At 36.2% G+C, this 22,715-nt stretch overlaps 1 pseudogene; it reads right to left on the bottom strand.

Annotated features, from left to right (window-relative positions):
• The window catches only part of LOC140239687 (uncharacterized), a 59,324-nt pseudogene extending 38,096 nt beyond the window's left edge, over positions 1-21,228 (bottom strand).
• Positions 21,229-22,715: the final 1,487 nt, after the last annotated feature.

Raw genomic sequence — 22,715 nt, forward strand, 5'->3', positions numbered from 1 at the left:
ATATAGCTTTTTCTGAGAGTCATGCCGGATTTCATGCCATTTCTCTTATACATGGAATGATATGAAATATATATATATATATATATATATATATATATATATATATATGTGTGTGTGTGTGTGTGTGTGACCCTGCATCTCAAAACAAACAAAAAGTCGCCTGACATGAATTTTTAGATAAGGCCATATTCTGAAAGAGCAGACTTTAAGCTTTAAAATGATGTATAACTCAAATCAAATGGACTCTCCTAACCTATCTAAATATTGGAAAGAAAGCGCAAACTCAGGAAAAGTGTGAACTGAGAAAAGAGGCTCTGAAGTACAGTGTCTATTCAAGCGCTTAATCTTTACCAAACCGTGCTGGCTGTGCGATGAATGGGACAAAAAACAGGAAGTAAACCACCAGAGTAACAACAATGAAGGGATTATCAGATTAGACTGAAATTAAGCATGCCTCATTAACACATTCTGTCCATAATTAATGCCAACTTTCAAAGCAGTAGCACTATCTTTTCAAAAGTTATTAGAGTTGAAAGTGAAGAGTGTCGACAAGGTTTTTCAGAAATGAAAAAGGGATTCTAAAGACACACCTAATCACACTATTCTACCAAAAATGTTCGAGATAAACTGCTAAAAAAAACCACACTTTCCTGCCCGTTTTATGATACCAAATTTTAGCATAATGTAAAAGAAGACCCGCTCTTTCAGAAGATATGAAAAAGTCAAGTTCGGGTAGGTTGACCCATTTCACTTATTTTCAGTCCTCACGCAAAATAAGTGTGTGCGACTTTATGTTCGTTTTGAGGTGCACTGTCACATATATATATATTGTACTGTATAATGGAAAATAATATTTCACAACACAAGAAAGAAACATTTTTTTTTTCATATCAATTTCGTTTCTAACCTGGACCTGGTATTGACTGAAATTCAAATAAAGAATATCATTAAAAAGAATAACTTGCGCACTCGCAGCAATACTTCAATTTGTCACACTCCGAGAACACGGCGTATGCATTCTTTTTCTATTCTTGTAGTAATGTTCACTTCATTGTTTTTCACCTTTTTGTCACCCTTTCTATTTCATCTTTCTAGTAATACCCTTTAAAGCCATTCAGATGTCTACGACAAAACTGATCGCTATGCTATCATTCATCCGTGAGGCCTGGCAATTTAGAAACAATTTCAGAAACAAGTACAATATTTTTGAAAACAATTCTTCCAATGTATATATATTGTAAATACAATGGTTTCGATCTATTCAATTACAGACATGCCCGTACTCATCGTTGGTCGAGGAGATTTTAATTGTCCATGTTTTTGGCTCTCGACAATTCAAACGATTGCTGAATCATGCCAGTGCAATGGTTTCAGGTTTCGGTTTTAAAAATGCAATTAAATTGCTGTGCTCGATTAATTAACCTTGATGGAGAGGCTTTCTGTAGGGACGAGAAGTTGTGCCTGACTGATCCCCCCCCCCCCCCCCTATGAGAGGCTTACTGTGTATTCAAACAATGGGTTTAATGAAATTGTTTGCGTATGAATAAAGACGTACTGCCATCATATAGGCAAATGTGATTTGATGTAAATGCCTACTGAGCTTTTTCCATTAACACTCATCGAATGTGCAAACGATGCATAAAGCGACAAATATTGGGCGAATTGTGGTAGCATCGTGGGGAGTAAGTGTAGGTTGAATTTGTTACCTTGAGATAAAGTCTTGGTGACTGAAAATAATATTCGTTCACTCTGATTGAAAAACAAATTTTCAAAATATCATTTATATATCATGTATGTATATATATATATGTGACTCTGCACCTCAAAACAAACAAAAAGTCGCCAGACATGAATTTTCAGTTAAGATCATATTCTGAAAGAGCAGACCTTAAGCTTTAAAATGATGTATAACTCAAATCAAATAGACTCTCCTAACCTATCTAAATATTGGAAAGAAAGCACAAACTCAGGAAATGTGTGAACTGAGAAAAGAGGCTCTGAAGCACAGTGTCTATTCAAGCGCTTAATCTTTACCAAACCGAGCTGGTTGTGCGATGAATGGGACAAAAAAAAAAACAGGAAGTAGACCACCAGAGTAAAAACACGGAAGGGATTATCAGATTGAGCTGAAATTATAAATGCCTCATTAACACATTCTGTCCATAATTAATGCCAACTTTCAAAGCAATAGCACTATCCTTTCAAAAGTTATTAGAGTTGGAAGTGAAGACTGTGGACAAGGTTTTTCAGACATGAAAAAGGGATTCTAAAGACACACCTAATCACACTACTCTACCAAAAATGTTCGAGATAAACTGCTAAAAAAAAATACACTTTCCTGCCCGTTTTATGATACCAAATTTTATCATAATGTTAAAGAAGACCCGCTCTTTCAGAAAATATGAAAAAGTCAAGTTCGGCTAGGTTGACCAATTTCACTTATTTTCAGTCCTCACGCAAAATCAGTGTGTGCGACTTTATGTTCGTTTTGAGGTGCACGGTCACATATATATATATTTGTAATACTTTGCACGTTTTTCCTTGAACTTAATTGTATCAGCAACAAATCTCATGTGAATTGCATTATTGAATTCAATCGAATCTGGAATTCTTGAAAAGCTTTGTAGACATCTAACATTTAAAAATTTCGGAGTGACCACTGATGTCACTCCAAAATTAGTGAAAACGAAATTTTTCGCTCAAAATTGACTCCAATTTCCCGCTAAACTCACACTGTTCTGTTGTTCACTCCTTCAAGAGTAAACATTTTCACTCGATTTTTTAGGGAACTTATAATTGTAAGATTACTACTGCTGATCTCCACATCAAACAAACAAAGAATATATATAAACCGTATAAACTCTATCAAAACCAGAAAGGTGTAACGGTGCTCGTTCAAAGGCGCTCACTGGTCTGAACGGTGTAAATTTGCTACAATAGTAGATTTGTTCGCAGTATGACTCTTAAACCGCAAACTGGAATCTGTTTTTCCTGGAATGTAAGCGTAATTATGTTTACAAGCTTTTATTGTAATACGATCAGTGATGTGTCAGCATGTTTTTTGATTTGCTCACTGTACCTTTAAAATCGCCATTTTGTTTCGTTCGTTAGTCTACAACGTCTACATTTACCATACTCTTTCTCATTTACTTGTGCATCCATGGAGGGAGCTGTCCGTTACATAACACGTTCTCTCAACAATGATAATAGAGAGTTGCAAGTGCACAGTATCCGAAAGTGACAGATTGACATACTCTGAAGTATTGTGCCATTCTTCTCTCACATGTTATTTCTTCGTCACATCTTTCTATTTGTCTCTCCCCCCCCCCCCCCTCTCTCTCTGCAACATGAACTAATGAAATGTTACCACCGGCGAGGATGGGTTTATCATATTCTCTGTTTATATTTGTTGTCATTGTATTGCGTAGCATTCGTAGTTCGTAAGTTTCCTCATAGAAACTATAGAAACCAACTGACAACAAGAATACTGACGTCGCGGAGATTGTATTATTAAAATCAATTTGAGAATTCACAAGGGAAAATGTCTTCCACATGTAAAATTGTGAAAGAAATATCAGGGAATAATATGAAGGAAAATATTCCAAAGATATTCCATGTCAATGAGCACTATGATACATCTCCACAAAATATAGTTAAAGGGATGGTACAGTATTGGTGGAGATGAGAAGTATGCTTTTAATTTTGTGTGAGATAGCAAAGAACACTTATGATGTAGTACAGAGCATACCATTTTAAGAGGAATTCAAAGTTTATTTGATTAAAATTGGGTTTCGAATGAATGAAACATCCAAAAACAAAGTAGAACAAATCAATCGTAATAAGTGTGAGTACCACACTTTATTAGAATCTATTTTTTTTTATATCTCAGCCATTTGAAAACCAATTTTCATCAAATAAACGTTAAATTCTTCATAAAATTACATGCCCTTTTATATTTCATAAGAGATTTCTCATTTTCTCACCAAAAATGTTAGAAACCTGAAATTAGGTCTCAACCAAAACTTTACGATCCCTTTAATGATTTTAATGTGTTTGTGTCTTTTTTTTTTATTGATCCCGATCAGGCTAAGAAAGTTGATACCGATCGAACAAATTTTCGTTAATATCTTCATAATTCGTGTATTCTTTTACTTTTCTTAAAGCCTACAGATTACATAGAAATTATGCATGTATCATTATCCCTGAAATCAACACATTCGACTAGTTATGATGAAATCCGCACTCGATTTTTACCCCCCCCCTCATATTTGTAGTCATTTATCATTTGAAGTATTACATACTCCACTCAAGAAAGGAAAATTTATTCTTGTATATAACAAAGATGATTCTTCGAATATTCGAAATTACCGACCCATTTCTTTGTAACCCACCTTTTCTGAAATGCTAAAAAGAATATAGTAGACTCGATTTTTTTTTTTAACCAATACAACCTTTTGAATCCTGATCAGTATAAATTCAGGAAATCACATTCTACTGACTTGGCACTTGCACAATTGTTGGAGGTTCAAATGCCTTACCAGACCTAAAGCATATCATCAGGGTTTTTATGGACTTAAGTCAGGCATTTGATACTCTTGACAATTTTATTTTGTTATCAAAGCTACGTTTTCATGGAATAAGATGAACTGCTCTAAAATTGATCACAATTTACTTAAATGATCAAAAGCAAATTTCCTGTTTTGATTTCTGTAATTCGGAGACATTGTTATAAGTGAAGAATGTGGCGTATCAAAAGGGTCAATTCTTGGGCCACTATTGTTTCTGCTATAATTTATGTTAATGATTTACGTAATGCATCACGCTTATTACAATACGTAATGTTTGCTAATGATTTTAATGTCTTATAACATCTTTAATAATGAATTACCCAAAGTGTCAAGGTGGTTCAAAAGTAATATCTCATCTTTGAATTTACAAACAAACGAATCATATTGTATATATATTTTAATCATCCAAAGAAACTAAGTAATTCTGAATGTATTTCGAAAATAGATATTATTCCTCTAGGGAAGACAGCATCCACTACATCTCGAGGAATTATAATTAACAAAACGTTTAGTTGGAATGACCATGTGAAATATATTTCATCTCCTATTGCTCGTAATGTTGGAATACATGTATTATGTAAACTTAAACAGTGTTTATCTTTGGATATTTTGATTATGCTTCATAATGCACTCGTCCTACCATACATTTGATATGGGCAAAATTCGGTGTCTGCCACCAATACCACATTAAAATTGAAAAGGAAAGCTATTCGTATGTGTGCAAATGCTGGTTACAATGACCAAACAGAGCCCCTTTTCTTCTGTCTTAATACCTTAAAGGTAACAGATATCCACACTGTGCAAAATGCACTTATGATGTTCCGCTTTAATAGCGATTTATTACCGCCTTCATTTATCGATATGTTCCAGTTGAAATCAGAAATCCATTCCTATCCAACAAGGCAAGCAACGGATGTACGACATGCTGCCCCGGATATTTGTAATGAACTTTCACTTGAGCTACGTAACATCAAATCTATTTATTCATTTAAAAAGGCAGTAAGAAAATGTTGATCTTACAGTACCAGAGATATATATGCACAAACCCTAAACGACTCATGCTTTATTCATTGTTGTATCGAGTTATTTCTTTCTGAGTCTTTGCACGCGTGGATGCACCTGCAGTATACTGTGTTCCTCTCATCTAACTGAGATTCATTCCTTCCCTGTTCATTGTTCATGTTATGTCGGGCAAATCATGGTTCTCTATAATGTCATGCCCTAAAAGGACACATAGAATGTTAGCTTCTTTGATGATTGTTTTTGTTTTCTTTCTCTTCTCTCTTCTCTCTCTCTCTCTCTCTCTCTCATTCAAAGTGACTTCAATGTAACTTTTACATGACAAAATCAACACTATTATTATGTGAATACATCAGTGTTACTTATATGTATAATTATGTGCATGTACGTATGCGTTGAGGTATATAAGTATGTAGAGTTGATCTGGCAAGACTAGTATCGGGAGGTTTTTATCATCTCCTGCCCTTCCCTTCTTCTCTCTCTTTCTCTCGAACCCTTATTGCACGAGCATCATGTGGGACCCTCCTGTTTTTCTTCATTGTATTTTTTTTTTTCGTTATAGGTTGCCAAAAGATCAAGCATTCATCACCAAAATGGCTGGATCTGCAAGTACAACTTGTAAATGTCAATCAGCACTTCTATTTCAATGAAAGAAAAGTACATGACTGCGAGAATGTCTCCCCGTACTTTCGGATCTTTTGAAGTGTACAAAGCAGTATCATAATATGTCTGTTTGTTTCGTACACGCTATGATTGAGCGACAACTCTTTATACTTCACAAACGTCTTTCAAGCATTTATTATTAGCAAAAGGACCAAGAGCTTTTGGTTTCGAAGACGGACTTCGACCCACATCACAGTCTCCTTTAACCGTAGAATATTATAGAAGTTGACTGGTTCTTCTTAAAGTCTGCATCGATTTATTAAGACGTATGAAACAACTGGAGAATAGTTGATTCTGAATGGTGAATCAGTTGGACAAACGTCAGAGAGCTTGCATTTCAAAATAAGGTTACAAGGGAAGTCTTTCTTCACGCAACATGGAAAAATTGATTCAGTTTAATTCCATCCCATTTCAATTCGAGTCTATTCAATTTAAAAAACACACATGTTGATACCTTTTTAGTCTCTTTTAAAAGAGAGAATAAGATAAACAGAACATTGCAGAATAAAAATACTATACAATGATTATTGAAGTTTATATCAAATAAGTACACACAGGCTGCATACAATAAGCTTGAATAGATATGAAAGGAGACCGGACTACATTAAAATTTCTAAAGGAAAGGCTATGAGACAGAGCAGACGGAGACAAACAGTAAGAAAATACAACAGAGACGGCGATCTCTGACAGATGTATGTCAAGGAAAATATTGTGATATTGTGATACTTTGGATTTTTCGGGTTTTTTTTTTTTCAAACAATATTTTTTTTTTTCAATTTCCTTGGTCCATGCTTTTGACTAAATTATAATTCGCCCTTTCTGTTTGGAACATATCATGAAAACAACATTGGCTACTATAACCTTCAACTTGGTTAAAGTATAGCATCGAGGCACATTTAAATGCTCTTTCATTTTTCAAAAAAAAACACACATTATGATACCTTTTTAGTCTCTTTTAAAAGAGAGAATAAGATAAACAGAACATTGCAGAATAAAAATACAATATAATGATTATTGAAGTTTATATCAAATAAGCAGACACAGGCTGCATACAATAAGCTTGAATAAACATGAAAGGAGACTGGACTACAATAAAACTTCTAAAGGAAAGGCTATGAGACAGAGCATACGGAGAGAAACAGTAAGAAAATACAACAGAGACGGCGATCTCTGACAGAAGTATGTCACGGAAAATATTGTGACGCCTGGAAATAAACAAACAAGGAAATAGAGAGCATATCAACGGAGACACCGTAACGCGAGTTACCTCGTAGCCATATATATTAAAGTGTATTAAGACACTTACATATAGGTGGCGTAAAAAAAAAAAAAAAAATCGCCCAAATTCTTCGAAGAGGGGACAAAGTCAGGTTAGTTGTAGAATCATCAATTACAACTGAAAAGGCGTCAATCTCCTGAATACAAAAAAAAAATATATATATATATATATATATATTTTTTTTTATATATTGTTATTGTACTGTTATTGTTATTGTACTGTTATTGTAACAGAACAATCTGCCACTTTAATAGATAATATTTTTTGTAATGTAAACCCTTTTCCTGATTCTGCTATTATACTTACGGATATATCTGATCATTATGCTATTTATATGTGTTCATCTTTACAGTTAAAGACGAAAATACCTCAGAATTATGAAAGAAGGCGTAAGTTTACACCTCAGAATATAGCCCAGTTTCAGGAATCTTTGATGGAAATTGACTGGTCTGACTTATATGTGGTGCAAGATACGAATGTAGCTTATGAAATTTTTATAAATAAGATTGTTACTTTGTTAGATACACATATTCCATTAGTTAAAAAGAAGTTGGGTAGTTACAAACGTGATCCAAGATTGCCATGGGTGTCAAAGTCATTATTACGTTCAATTAATCGTAAAAATAATTTGTATTATGTAAGTAAGGCTAAAAAAACACAGCAATCCCGTGATAAGTATACGGCATATAAAAATACTCTCACTATGGTATTGCGTAGAGAAAAAAGGAATTATTATATGAGAAAATTAGATTTGTTTAAAAATGATATGCGCAATACTTGGAAATTGATAAATGAAACATTGAATAAGCATAAGGAAAGAAATGTTATTTCTAAAATTAAGAATGATGGATTTGAAATAAAAGATTTACGTATGATAGCAGAAATATTTAATTCACATTTTTCAACTGTTGGCCGGAATCTTTGTGCAAATATTCCGTTGTCTACTAAGGAATTCTATGATTATCTGGACGTAGGTAATCAAAATTCAATCTTTTTTTCCCCTGTAACAGTATATGAGATTTTAGATATTGTTCATAATTTACCTTCTAAAAGAAGTTCTGGTTATGATGATATTGATAATATACTGTTAAAAAATATAATACCTTATATTGTTGATCCTTTGTTTCACATTTTTAATCTATCAATATCACAAGGGCAGGTACCAGATGTTATGAAAATATCAAAAATAGTTCCAATTTTTAAAAAGGGTAATAGGGAAGAATTGAATAATTACAGACCTATTTCTCTTTTGCCTAATATATCTAAAATATTAGAAAAGATAATATATTCTCGAGTTATAGATTTTTTAAATAGAAATGACATTTTGTCAAAATATCAATTTGGATTTCGCAAGAAACATAGCACAGCACATGCAATATTATCTTTCACTGAAAAAGTATCTCGAGCAATTGATAAGTTTCAACATACTGCAGGAATCTTCCTGGACCTCTCCAAGGCCTTCGACACGATTAACCACGACATTCTTCTTTATAAACTTAATCATTATGGTATACGTGGGAAGGCCTTGGAGTGGTTCAGAAGCTATTTGAAAGACAGAAAACAATTTGTTTGTATAAACAATGAAAAATCTTCTTTGCGCTCAGTTGATTGTGGAGTTCCACAAGGAAGTATACTAGGGCCGTTACTTTTTATTATCTACATCAATGATTTTCCAAAATCTTCAAATGTTCTTTCTTTTATATTATTTGCAGATGATTCTAATCTTTTCTTTTCTCATTCAAATCCTCATACATTAGTTGATGTCATGAATATAGAATTGAACAAGATAATGCAATGGCTAAGAGCAAATAGATTATCGCTTAATTTGCAGAAAACAAATGTGATGTTGTTTAGTAATACCCTTGATAAATTGCCACATGATATAATTTTTGAAAATGAAGTGATAAAACAGGTTTATTCTGTCAGATTTCTTGGTGTAACTGTAGACAGTAAGCTTTCTTGGAAACAGCATATAGATTGTATATGCCGCACTATTTCCAGTAACATAGGTGTAATTAATAAAGTAAAGTTTTGTTTTTCTGTTAAAAAGTTGCTAATGCTATATTCAACGTTAATTTTACCTTATTTAACGTATGGAATTATAATATGGGGAAATACACATTCAACTTATTTGGATAGATTATTTTTGTTACAAAAAAAAGCACTTCGAGTAATATGTAATACCTCTAAATATTCCCATACTGACGGATTATTTGTGGAGAATAAGGTTTTAAAAGTAAGGGATTTGTATTATTATTACCTTGGTCAATTTATGTACAGTTTGTATAATAAGTCACTTCCTTCAGTTTTTGAAAATATGTTTAATAAGAATAAAAATATTCATAAATACCCCACTCGTCAAACAGATGAATATCATTTGCCCCTTACCCGAACTCTATTTACAAAATCCACGTTTATCTACAGTGGCCCAAAATTTTGGAATTCCCTTGAGAAAAATATAAAAGATTCCATTAGTTTGAAATCATTCTCTAGTAATTTAAAGAAATATTTGATTAGCTCATATGTACCCCATGATTAGTTTGACTGTTTGGAATCGTTCTTTTTTCTTCTGCCTGTATCGAGAATGTTGACCTGCCCTTCGCTCTCTCTACTCTCCCTCTCCCCCTCCCTCCCTCTCTTTCCCTACTCTCTTCTGTGTGTGCACAATGTATGTGGATGCATACATGTGTGTGTACGTGCGTGTGTGTGCGTATGTGTATGTGGGTACGTGTGTGTGCTTGTGTGTATGTGTATGTGTATGTCTATGTGTATGTGTGTATGTGTATGTCTATGTCTATGTGGGTGTGTATGTGTATGTCTATGTCTATGTGTATACATGTGAAAGCGTATACACTGTACTTCATGTAACCATCCGATTTGATTGAATGAAAACTGTATACTTTCAATGATTAGCTTGTACGGTACATACCGTTGTATTGTGTTATAAAGTCATATATAATTAATGTATTGTAGTAATGTAACGTAAGTGAGGGGACTGCAATCTACAAGTTCGCTTTTTAGCAGCCCCTCAATTTCCATTTCCATGAAGTTCTTTTAAGAACCAATATGTATTATTATGTTCCAATATATGTAATCATGTCAAAGTGTATTACCTGTGTTTGATTGGAAATGAAAATAAAAAAAACATGCATGTTAACATGCATGTGTAAATGAATGAATATTGTTCTCTCAGTATCAACACTTGAGAAAGGGCGGCGAGGCGCTCGAAAATTTGTGTGAAGAAATAAACCGTTGGTGAATACAGCATGAACTTTGTTGCAGCTTTGTTACTTACTTACTTACTATAGAGCCGCATTATTTGAATATCATAATTTAAAGAAATCCAATAAATTATACCAAAAAAAAAAAAAAACCGACATGAACGTGATCAAAGATAGACACGTTTATGAAACCTACTCTAAAATCAAGGACATGATTCTGCATACCCGTCATTACACAATCGTAAACTGAACGTATCTGTTAGATATGTAACTTGTCAACATATACTTCGGATATTTTTGGGGGTTTTTTTCAAACAATTTTTTTTTTCAATTTCCTTGGTCCATGCTTTTGACTAAATTATAATTCGCCCTTTCTGTTTGGAACATATCATGAAAACAACATTGGCTACTATAACCTTCAACTTGGTTAAAGTATAGCATCGAGGCATCAGTCCAGCTGTTATGTATTTTAATGGAATACATAGATAAAAAATATTAAGAACAAAATTGAATGACATTAAACGGATATAACGGATGTATGTTCCATAATAGTTTGTTTTTATTTCAGCCTTATTACTTAATCTCCCACTGCGTATGTTGTGCTCCGCTTACCGTATGCCAAACACATGTACATTTCACGTAATTGTCTTACACCTTTTCATAAATGTCCTTGTCATAAATGTTTAGAAATGTTGAAATGAAGTCTGTTGCAAGAAATCTCATCACATTTGCTTTAAATATCCCTTGGCTTGTTATTTCATTTTATGTTCAGTAGACCTCCATTCATATTCATTGGTCTGTGGTCATCCTAATCCCTTCTGCACTTGCAGTTTCAAGCTCTCAATCTGTGCTACTGCTCTTCAATATCCCTGCGGTCTCCCGCGGCAATGATTCGTAGATCACTTGATATTACAAGAGGAATAACAAACCTTATCCCTTATGCATCAGCAGTTACAATTCATTTTGAATCTTGTGGCTTTGAAGGTACAGCTATTGTACTAATCATGAGGTCATCGTGCTTTCACGTGGAGATAAGAGCGTTTATCAATGTATGCCTTATTCATGATGAGGACAGTAATTATCTTCTTACTACGGTCCGACCTTTCCTATCCGGATGTCACATAAATCATAACTCGAGCACACTTACGCTCCTTTCCACTGAATCCGGACTTTTCTCCAATTTAAGTTAGCTTAGCTATTTCCATTCTGGATTACCTAAACACTTATAATACAAGATATTCATGTAATCATTATAACCATGTACACAATGATCGTACAACTCTGCACCTATAGATAGAACTCACATACAAATATGGAGGAAAAAATCACAAGTTACCCTCATTTTTTTTTCTTCACAATATTTCCTCCGTTTATATACCCATGTGACTTCGAATGGCAAGAGTTTCCTCCCGGACAAGCCCCCCCCCCCCCCCCCAAAAAAAAAATGTAATTCATACGATAAAATGTTACAGGAATTATAGATATAGCAATGTATACTTTGTCAAACATCGCTGCTTCATTTTCAAAAAAGTATACACCATTACAATATATTTTATCACTTATTTACGGAGTTCTCCGGGTCTGTGATGCCCTGGAGTACATTTACATCTTAATACACTACAAAATTTCTATATCGCAATTAATTTACCGATGACCGGTGTATAAACATGGATTAAATGTTTGTTCGCCCTGTCTGCTGTAAGGCTGCACGAAGTCTGTAGGTGTACGGCTCCTGGCCGCAAACGAAATTGAGCTCTGGTTAAAATATCGTCCGAATTGGCGCCTGGGTGTGGCGGATGGACTTCCTGCCACCGAGCTAAATAAGTGTGCTACCGACGAAATCTAAATGGTGTCTGCCACGAGAGAACTCAACTCTACATGAAATTGCCAATTCTGCTAGGGCACTCCTGTTCGAGGCATTTTAGGCATTTGATATAAATAAAAGGACTTGAAAGAAACATATTCAGCACACTCCCGGTACTGGAGGTACTTTCTGCCTTTCCTCACACATAGCTATTATTGATATGCAATAAAGTAAACTGGCCTCGGCCATCGATGGCATGCACAGTTCGCATAACATTGACACCTGTCTTAACACCTTTTCTCTCTTTCACTTTCTCTCTCGCTCATTCACTCTCAATGTTTTCTCGTTCTCCCTGCATATAGACATGACTTGCCTCGTTGAATGATCGATATAAGTAAAGCACATGAAATGGCGTAGAAATGCATTTTCAATGGTACACCGGACATGCCGGGACGGCTTTCCTCCGGATAAGGGATTTGGCCGGATATAAGAGACTCAATGTTTAATACATGCTGCTGCCTACCCAATAAATGTATGGGACCTACATGTATCAATTTTTGCGTGAACATGTCACGTCCTCTTCAGCTGGTCAGCGTTCAGAATTCTCTGATAATTTGCCTGATCGCCCGATCGCCTGATACCAGGCCCTGATTTAATTAGAAGTTTTCTGTCAATGTCCTTGCTGTGATTTGGGGGTAGTGTATGTTTTGATGCATGCCATTTAGATGAAAATTTGATATGGATGTATGTCAGTTATGTTGGGAGTGATTATAATTATTCATCTGAATTTGTGCAGGAATTTTGTCTGACTATGGAATCTCCATTTACCCATGTACTATATTTAGTCCAGGCGCAGGGACCCTGAAAAAATGACTTCGTTCAACCCACCCCGCAGAAAAGGTTTGACTGCATGGGGTGGGCGGTTGGACCCTCTAAAACACCTCTAGGTAGTATGTGATTCCAAATTGTGGTATCAATAAAATTGTACAGACCACTTTAGTTGCGACAAGACCTTATTCTTCGAGAAGAAATCTTTGCACGCTAAGACTACTACACGTACCACTAAAGCGCTGCTACATGCGCCAATACCAGTGGTGCGTGTAGTAGTCTTAGCCCATACAGACTTTTTCTGCGACAAACAAGGGTTTTTGCCTGCAAACTAACTTTTCATACCAACCTGGGGTCGGTGTAGTGTAGTTTCTAGACGTTTTTATTTCGTCTTCATTTTTCCGACTTGAAGCAAGCCGAGTGAGGGCTGATACCCAGTGATTGCGACGCCCGAACTGTTTTTGTCGCAATCACTTTGTATACACCCTCACTCGGATTAGCGCAATACAGGGGCTTTTGCAGAATTCACAAGCTGCAACTCAGAGAAATAAAGACGAAATAAAACCGACTAGAAATCAAGACTAGGGTCGGTGACACTTGTCGCTACTTGGGCAATGAAAATTACAAAATTATCACAGTTTTTGCATGTATTTCACCAAGAATTCATCAAAACGCCTTAAAACTACATGTGCATGTTGCGAGAGATGTCAGCAATACAATGGGATACATTGTAAGGTATAATATTGTGCGTGGTTATCATGGTAACCGGATGCCTACAGGTGATTGGTAACCCCCCCCCCCTCCAAAAAAAAAAATATATATATATACATATATATATATATATATATATATGGAATTTAGACAGGTTGTTTGTTTGTGTTTGTTGTTGTTGTTGGTTTTTTTTTTTTTTTTTTTTTTTTTTTTTTTTTTGTCTTTCGTGCACATCACCCATTGTAGATCGGATATTAAAGTACCTACCTTAACACTGTAAAATTAGCCTGGATAAAAGGGACAAGACGCTCAAGATTTTTTTCACCGTAATTCTCTCCTTTTTTTTATAACATTAATTTATTACTGCACTTTTTGATTCAAATTTACATATGATTTTTCATTTTATTTTTTTTTCTACAATAGCTATAAACGAACACAAAAAGTATGCTTAACACTTTCTTCATTATACATTGTTTTGTTTTATATTTTAGTGGGGGGGGGGTGAACTCCACTCACCTTCCTGCACAGTTGCTTGAATTAAAGGTTGACATTCTGTACACACATGCAGCATGTCAGCCGTAATTACGCCGGAATTATCTATGTAACAGTCCTCATTCAAATGCGCTCATACACTTCCACATCGTATACAATGTTATTCTCCCGTTCACACTGTCATTCTCCCGTGCACAATGTTATTGTAGAATTGTATTTTATTCTTAGGCTGGGATGCTGATGATACTGAAATGTATTTGTGAGATAAGATAAGTTTTGATTTTGGCATTTGTTTTCGTTCTGAGCAACAGAACACCTCTAAGAAAAGTTCACACAAAGTCTGTGTTATTTACTGAAACCGCGAGGGTTTCAGTCCACAGCATCTCTTTCATGTGCCGTCACATATTTTTGTACTCTGGATACCCATAAATCTGTGAAAGTATTTTGTGTACACTAAATTTTAATTCATTTTGAAGTTCTATAATCCCTTTGCAGGTGTGTGGTATGTACGGAAGGACAATAGTTTTGGTTGAGTGTGAGCATCGAGTACGCCTTTATCTCTTCCTTTCACATATACATCGTACTAATTTTCTTGGTTTGAACTCCACTCACGTTCCTACACAGTTGCTAGAATTAGAGGTTGGCATTTTGCTCACAATTATGTAGCATGTCAGCTGTAATTACGCCACTTATGTAACAGTCCTCATTCAAGTGCGCCAGTACACTTATCAGTGTACAGAATGTTATTCTCCAGTTCACAATGTCATTCTCAGGTACACAATGTTATTGCAGAATTGTATTTTATCCTTAAGCTGGGCACCATGGTGAAAGGAATAGAAAGCCACCAATGTAATGGCGGCTTTATGTGTATACAGGTATGAATGTTGTTGTTGTTGTTGTTGTTTTTTTTTGTTTTGTTTTTTTGTTTTTTTTTGTTTGTTTGTTTTTTTTTTTGGGGGGGGGGGGTGATCTGTTCACACTTTTGTACCAGTAACATCAACTTGAAAATCAGTTCCGAAATGCATGTATAATAGACGAAATATTTCATTATAATGAAATTATGTTTTCCAATTTGAATGTGATTATGTAAACCTCAGCAAAAATTAACGACTATTAACCTACTTCCCTCAATATATTTGTAACATGTGAAATTTGAATCCAGGTAGCTGTTCACATTATTGAATTGTAAGGAGCAGATGTAATCTTTCTTAATATCTGCATACTAACGTTTATTATACTTAATCCTGGTATTTGCCTGGTACTGTACCCTCATGGAGTAACTTTGGAACCTAACTTTGGTCCTTTTTATAGTGTGCCTTCAATTACTTTTGTATTCTTAATACCCATGAAACTGCTAAAATATTTGTGTAAATCATACTTTAATTCACCTTGAATTTTTTGTAATCCTTTTCACCCTCACACGGCCACCTTCCCTGGCTCTCCAGAAAAGAGCCGATTCTTGCACATTGAGAAACGCATTTCTGACGTTTTTATTCAAACATCGGTTCGCTTATTTTCAAAACTATATACTTTCAATTTTCACACACCAGCCTTAATCGCTGTAAGATTTGTTGAGTGTAATTGAAGGGTGGAATGCTGTGGGGATGAGGAAGGGAGAGTATAGTTTTGCAGGTGTGTTGTATGTTCCAGAGGACAATAACTCTGGTGAAGTGTGAGTATCAAATACGCCCCTTTAATCTCTACTTATACATTGTAGGCCTACACTGTTTCGGTTTGAACTCCACTTACCTTCCTACACAGATGTTAGAATTATAGGCTTGCATTCCGTTCACACATGTAGCATGTCAGCCGTAATTACGTCACTTATGTAACAGTCCTCATTCAGACGCACTCGTACTCTCTCTAATCAGCGTACACAACGATATTCTCCCCGGTCATCGTCCTCCAACACGAATGTTAACAACTGGTAGTTTTAGAAATGTTATTATAACCTTATGTCCATACATGGGCATTCGGAATGCAGAATGCCGAAGTTTTGTAACCACAGTGAATAATTTGTTCTCTTTCCAAGATGCTTACGATTATCTAGATTATACAAGAGAGTGTTACCAACGAATTTAAACCACTGTGTGAGGTTGCCAAGCAACTCTTTTTTCCGGAACTTATGTCAATTAATCACTTCTATTCTTTTTATTACTATCATTATTGTGTAATCTCCTTGGTACCCACAGGCCATCTGGAGCCACCTTTCATGTCACTTGCCGATAATGTCCTGACATACTTGCATAGTTTGTTTTGTATACGTTGACTCTGGTTCCCAGTAGACACAACATTTTTTTTTTCTCTTTAGTTTCGCACATCACAGACATTCAAGATGTCAAACTCATCAGTACTGCCCTCTACAGGTGCCTTCGTGGACACAAGCAACGGACATCAAGTTCACCCTTTGATCCACAATACAATAGACACAGCATTCAATTCAATTAATGATGATGACTTTTTTTATACGGCCGGGCCTAATTGGCAGAATGTGAAGCAAATGTCACTCAAAATGTGACCCTGCACCTCAAAACAAACAAAAAGTCGCCAGACATGAATTTTTAGTTGAGACCATATTCTGAAAGAGCAGACTTTAAGTTTTAAAGTGATGTATAACTCAAATCAAATGGACTCTCCTAACCTATCTAAATATTGGAAAGAAAGCACAAACTCAGGAAAAGTGTGAACTGAGAAAAGAGGCTCTGAAGTACAGTGTCTTATTCAAGAGCTTAATCTTTACAAGCCATGCTGGCTGTGCGATGAATGGGACAAAAAACAGGAAGTAAACCACCCGAGTAACAACAATGAAGGGATTATCAGATTAAACTGAAATTAAATATGCCTCATTAACCTATTCTGTCCATAATTAATGCCAACTTTTAAGGCAGTAGCACTATCCTTTCAAAAGTTATTAGAGTTGAAAGTGAAGAGTGTGGACAAGGTTTTTCAGAAATGAAAAAGGGATTCTACAGACACACCTAATCACACTATTCTACCAAAAATGTTCGAAATAAACTGCTAAGAAAACACACTTTCCTGCCCATTTTATGATGCCAAATTTTAGCATAATGTAAAAGAAGACCCGCTCTTTCAGAAAATAAGTAAAAGTCAAGTTCAGCTAGAATTTGAATATGATTTTGACATAGAAAACCAACTTCAAAGTCCATCTTCTGAATATCTCACTCTCAACCAGTTTAATAATGTTGTTAAGGAGTATGATGATACCACTTTTTCTCTTATACATTTCAACATTAGAAGTATTAATAAACATTTTGAAGAATTGCAGTTGTTTTTTTAATAAACCCATCAGGCAAAAATTCTCAGTGATAGGTTTGACCGAAACCTGGCTTTCCCAGGATTCAAGTCTTCCATACGCTCTCGACGGATATGATTCTTTAGTTAACAACAGGCAACATGGAATGGGTGGGGGCGTTGCGTTATACGTTTCACAAATGTATGATTATGTAGTTCGTGATGAGCTTAACAGCATGACTGATTCGATTGAATCTCTTTTTATTGAAATATCCGTTCCTGGTAGTAAGAATATTATCATAGGTGTAGCGACCTCCACATTCAAACACTAAATCATTTTTAGATTATTTTTCGGATTTGGTGAAGAACCCAATTTTTATTCACAAAAAAAATTCATAATGGGAGATTTTAATAATACACTTAATAGAATTATTAAAGCAAAATAATATGTCACAAGATTTTTTGGAAATATTTTTATCTGCTTCTTTTTTGACTTTGATATCGAAGCCCACACGAATAGTTAATGAATCTGCCTTCCTTATTGATAATATTTTTTGTAATATTTTTCCTCCTCCCGATACCCTTTTACTGCTTTCAGACAGAACAGACCATTTCCCCATCTCTACTAGTTTCTCTTTAAATGATAGTATTGATAATAAATATGGTTGTTTATTGAGACGAAGAATCACTCATGAAAATATAGCCAGTCTAGGTGCTAGTTTAGACATGACAGACTGGTCTTGTATCTTTGATACAAATGATGTAAATTTGTCTTTTGAATACTTTATGCAGAAGTTTCTTCGACTCTTGGATATCCATATTCCAAAACGTAGACAAAAAACAATCTGATTAAAAAAAAAATACCTAGGCTCCCATGGATCTCTAAATCACTTTTACGTTCAATAAACAGAAAGAATAATTTATATTATAGATTTGAAATGAAACCTACTGCGCCAGTAAATAAAAGGGGAAACCGTAGACGATTCGGATGAGGTTTGGATCTGGTTTATTGCCGTGGCCGAGACGACTATACTTCAGGCCAATTGTGCACAAACATAGATTACTACATACACTGTATATAACACAACCAATATTGGCGTGACTTCTTCTTTCTTCCTCTGTTCTCTGACAGCTTAATCATTACTTTCCATTAGCAATCAATCATATGTTTATACAACCTCAAAACTTGCCTCTGTTACAAACACTCTAAAAAAACTGAAACTAATCACTATTAAAGTAAAACCACAACTGAACAGTTAGCATATCACCCATCACTGTGATAACAATCACTATACTGTAGTTAATAACAAAACTCTATCGCTGTCAACAAACAATTGATAACCTTATGCATAAACACATTGATCATACAGATTATCAATGTCCAACAAAAATCTTGCCCATTTAACCTCTACATACAAGTATATCGACACACAAATGTAACTTGAATTGCTTTACGATTTTCACAAAAAAAAAAAACAACAACACAAAATCATCATATTCATGTAAACTATCGGTACACTGTATTTGCACCAAACTCCACTCAATTACCAACATCATATTGTTCCTAGATTTCTGATAACAACTGAACACCAATCACATTTCACAACAATCTCACTATTGTGTACTGTATCCCAATATCTTCTCTTCCCCCATTAATTAACTAACTACGCTAACATGACACTAATAAAGCATAACAAAATTGAAAAAGCCCTATACATGTAGATATCGTAATCAGATACATAAGCTATACATGGTCATCTGAATAAAACATGAAATTCCTCACTAAGTTGAGCACGCACAATGTACATGGTACTTATAACAACATAACTGTATGTGGATCATAACATTAAACCAGTGCAGACCTGGAAAACACTCTTTTGTTTTCATGAATCGATCCTGCTCAATAATAATGAATAAACAATCCAGACAACCACACTATATAAAAATACATACCGGTAAATATGTTTACACTGTACATAATGTGCCAATCTTATGGGAAAAATTAACACAACTGTGCTAGTAGGGGGTATGGGCATGATAACACTGCAAATCTGTAATACTGTACTGGAAATATACAATGTATACAGTCGTACGAGTCTAGTTTACCATGAACAGTAATCAGGTAGCAAGAAAGGTTGCCACCATTTATCAACATTAGTATAAAAACAAAAAACAAACAAACAAACTTATCAGAGTTATGATATTCCATGCTTACAAAACAACATACATGTCATAATAAATGTGTATGACTGTACTATATATGTACCGGAAAAGGCGGACAGACAAATACAAAAGTGTACTGTCTTTAAAAGAATTATACATACCAGTACATTCCACTCCTATGAGATATTATGTACTTGCACAGACTGCAAAACAAAATTATTATCAGATAGTGTCTGATTCAAAATGCAACTCTGGCGAGATAATGAGCATTAAACTAACTAGGAAGGTTTGTGCACTGCCATACACAGTCAACCGTATGTTGACATCAACCCTGACAAAAATCGTACATGTCCAGTCTATCTACATGTCTGGTTAAATACTGACATAAAATGAAATACAGTGTAGGACATAGCTGCCATACTAGGAACAGTTAAACAAAAAGGGCACCATATTGCTACTCGATAGCCAAAATGGTAATACACACTACAAAAACACACATCGCATCCTTATTCCAGAGGCCAAAAAAAAACCTTTACTTGAAAAAGAGTCAGATCTAAAAAAAACAATCACAACAGAAACTGGAAGAAAAAAAAAAACGGATTCACAAAATTATCAAAACATCAAATGATACCCAAAGAACTTCACAAGACGTAAGATTAACTATCGCAATGACAAAAAGGTGGGTATACAAACTACAATACATACAGCCGATGCATGTAGAAAAATGTGAATTACATCAACACACACGTAACATTGTGCACCTACGTGTACATGTATATACACATGGGTACAGAATACAACTTAAATGACCAATTAACCTGGAGGAGATAGGGGAATGGGAGGACCACGGGTTTTTGCTGATGGGCGGGAGGATTCAGGGGGTGCTGAGGGATGGGGAATCCGGAGCACGCAGGGGAGTAGGACATCCATGAAGCCTACATCCGCGAAGCCATGGGTAGGAGCTTGGGGATCATCAGATGAGTGTTCGATGGGGACTATCTGGTAGAATGCACGCGAAACTCCATCATCAGGAGAGGGGGAGGGATCTCCTTTGGACCACAAACAGGACAGGCACGGGCCGTTGTGCCATGGTGGGGCCTTCCAGGTTGGGTGTGTGTCACGATCGGCGATGCCAACGTCATCCATAGGGGGGCGGAGGCGAACAGCATTGTTGTAGGCAGGAAAACCCTCTGGGTGGATCTTGGGGACCACGCTGAAGACTATCATGAACTGGTGTTCACTGTCTGGCGGCGTGTACGAGGGAGAGGCATTAGCACGGTGAGGTAGTTGCCAGGAGGAGAACCTGTAGAAGATGGTATATCACCCTGCACTGGCTGATGGGTGAATGTTGCGGTTGTCTCCTCCACACAGGCAGAACCATGGCCTCTAGCACGATGTCGATCCATGCCAAATACACGCATGTCCATATGGGTTGACACCTTGGGTAGAGGGACATGGTCTGTGACAGGAAGAGCGTCCTCACCTGTCTGACTGGGAAGAAGCTTGGAGAAACCTTGAGGTAAGGTAGCTACCACAAACTGGTACTGTTCATTGAGACTTTGAGGATCATTGTAGGTATTACACCAATTCTCAATGGGCGTGTATTGACCTTGGTTGTTAGACTGTGAGAGTATGTGTGAATTCACTCGTGGTTGGTGTGAAGTGTCTGTGAATGTAATGCCAATGTCAGCGTGAGGGTTTGTATTGCCCATGAAAATGTTTGTGCTAGACTCAGTGAAGAGAATAACAGAGCTAGGCTCAGTGAAGGGAAAAACAGAGCTGGGCTCAGCGGAGGGAGGATCAGAGCTGGGCTCAGTGGAGGGAGGACCAGAGCTGGGCTCAGTGGAGGGAGGACCAGAGCTAGGCTCAGTGAAGGGAGGAACAGAGCTGGGCTCAGGGGAGGGAGGAACAGAGCTGGGCTCAGGGGAGGGAGGAACAGAGCTAGGCTCAGTGAAGGGAGGAACAGAGCTATGCTCGATGAAGGGAGTAACAGAGCTTGGCTCAGTGGAAGGAATGGCCATATTGGGACTCTCAACATCACAGACTTCAATGCCAACCACACCTGCAGGATCAAAAGTCAATGAATCACTGTCAGAATTTGTCCCATATTTCTGTTCACACTCAAACCAATCGCCTTTGTCCACAGCAGTGATCTCACTCTGTCCATCATCATAATTCGGTAACACACACTCTATTACTTCATCTTCTGTATTCCACATCTTACATTCAAACCCTGGATCTTGCACTTTTGCCTCTTTCACCATTAAGCCTACACCAACTGTTATGGATACATGTGCATTGTATTGTCATTTCTGGGCACTTTATCGTTCCGCGGAGGAATATGTAAATAAAGAGTTCGACAAGATGACCGAGATCGACCAAACACCTTGTTTGAGAGTCTGGGTATTTTGGTGGTTATGATGGTTCGTTAGGCCAAAGTTAACCTCCCGTAACAAATTGGGGGCACGTCACAGTAGTTTGGCAGGGTTTCTGCGGACTTAGGTGATTTGGTCGGGCTTGATATGATCCCAGGAGTGTTTTTTCGTTCTCGCTTGGCCGATGAATTTCGGTGAGTAGCGTGGTGTAGCTCTCTATGCTATGTCGTGGACATGGGCGATCGCGATACAGTTTACGTCGCGTCGCGCAACTACGTACAGTACTGTATGTGGTTTGCATCGTGATTGTTACAGTGTACTGTATGTGAAGGTGTTACG

Source organism: Diadema setosum, chromosome 16, assembly GCF_964275005.1.
Source record: "Diadema setosum chromosome 16, eeDiaSeto1, whole genome shotgun sequence".
Taxonomy (NCBI): domain Eukaryota; kingdom Metazoa; phylum Echinodermata; class Echinoidea; order Diadematoida; family Diadematidae; genus Diadema; species Diadema setosum.